Source organism: Petaurus breviceps, unplaced genomic scaffold (assembly GCF_028583685.1).
Source record: "Petaurus breviceps papuanus isolate PSGF00001 unplaced genomic scaffold, PetGlider_PUasm1.0 490, whole genome shotgun sequence".
Taxonomy (NCBI): domain Eukaryota; kingdom Metazoa; phylum Chordata; class Mammalia; order Diprotodontia; family Petauridae; genus Petaurus; species Petaurus breviceps.
This window is the reverse complement of record NW_027186352.1, coordinates 24,730,324-24,731,996: the sequence shown is the minus strand read 5'-3', so window position 1 is coordinate 24,731,996 and position 1,673 is coordinate 24,730,324.

The window sequence follows — 1,673 nt, the reverse complement described above, 5'->3', positions numbered from 1 at the left end:
ACACACACACACACACACACACACACACACACACACACACACACACATCCCTCACCCCCTCCCAAAAGAGAGAAGGGAAAGGGAGGGGAGGGGAGAAGTAGAGAGGGGGAGGAGGGGAGGGGGTCTTCCTCCGTGTAATAGTTGGAAACTGGAGGTGGGGGGGATCCATTTGCAAACTAGTTAAATACAACCAGAAATTAAGCTGTTTAAAACCGGGGGCACGAACCGTGAGACAATAAAGGCTTTAAATGTGTATATTTATTGTTCTGGAGCCCTGGAGCACTGGGAGGTTTGCATTCAGGGTTATTATGCAAACACAGAGAAACTTAAGAGCCTCGGAACAAGGAACAGGCAAAGAGACTGCATAGCCCAGCTCCGATCCAGCTGCCGGGGTTCTAAGCGTCTAGATTACATTTTCGCAGTGTTGATGTAAAATGGTATACTCTCGCCGCCCCCCCCCCCCCCCCCCCCCCGCTTCCACCTCTCCCCTCCCCCCCCCTTCGCCCCCGCCCCCTCCCCCATTATCCACGCCGTCCCCCTCCGCCAGCTCTCCCCCGCCCCCCTCCAATTTTATTATATTGGCAACAATCCTCCTAAAGTAGGTCTGGCATGTTAAAAAGTAAACATGTAATATATGGGGAATAAGGTCTGTATAGTATGACAGTTGAAACTTGATCTGTGATAAAATTACAGGATGTTGAAATTACTAGTAAGCTATTTTTAACGCTTTCGCAACGTTTCACCTCTAGTCTTAGCATCTAGTTGAAACAGGATTACTTTAATAAAAAATTATATTCACATGGCTGAAGTTAATACACTCGGCAGAGAACAAATGCCTGAGACTCCGGGCTGGAGGTGGGGAGAGTACCCACATGTATTTTGATGCATTTTCATAATGTATGCGTCCACTGCAGTAAGAATTAGGGCACTTAACGTGATCTAAACCACATTTTTGATTCAGAACATGGGGAAGTAATAAAGGCATGATCTATCTCGTTTCTCTATACCCTGAGATAAACGAGAGAAAATGGCAGATCGTCAAATTACACTAAGTAATAAAAGCCCATGCCAAAGAGAGCCGGGATCCTGAAAGCTGTCGAAAACTATTTTAATAATTTAAATATCACAACTCTGCAGAGTGCAGGGAGACAATGTAGCAATTTGCAGGCTCCCCATCTTCTGCATTAGCCAAATTATGCCTTGCGCCTCACTCTTTAATTATCTTTCTTGAAATTTCATCTGATCTTCCTATTTCATCAACGTGGGTTGCAAAGAGGAATTACAGCTCATTTCCCTTCCCCCACCTCACTTTATGATACAGTACGTCCTGCGTATGTTTGATTAGACTAATCCATTTTATTTATTTTTTTATATTTTAAAATTTTTTACAGATGAACGGACATGACTGAAAGGCATTTTACACATTTCTGGAACATTAAAGACGCCTGATAGATAAATGGGTTAGGCTCTCTGCCCTGCTCGCGTAAATATATACGTTCAGTTCAAGAAATCCTGCTTTAAAAAACTGGAGTTGCAGTATTTTGACAAGATCATATTTGAGATGGACTCTGAGTCAGTTTCCTGTAAGACCAAAGCGGCAGCATTTATGCAGGAAGGCTCAGCAGAGTGCCTCAGGGCATCCCTCTATTGTATATTAAACCTCTCTCTCTCTC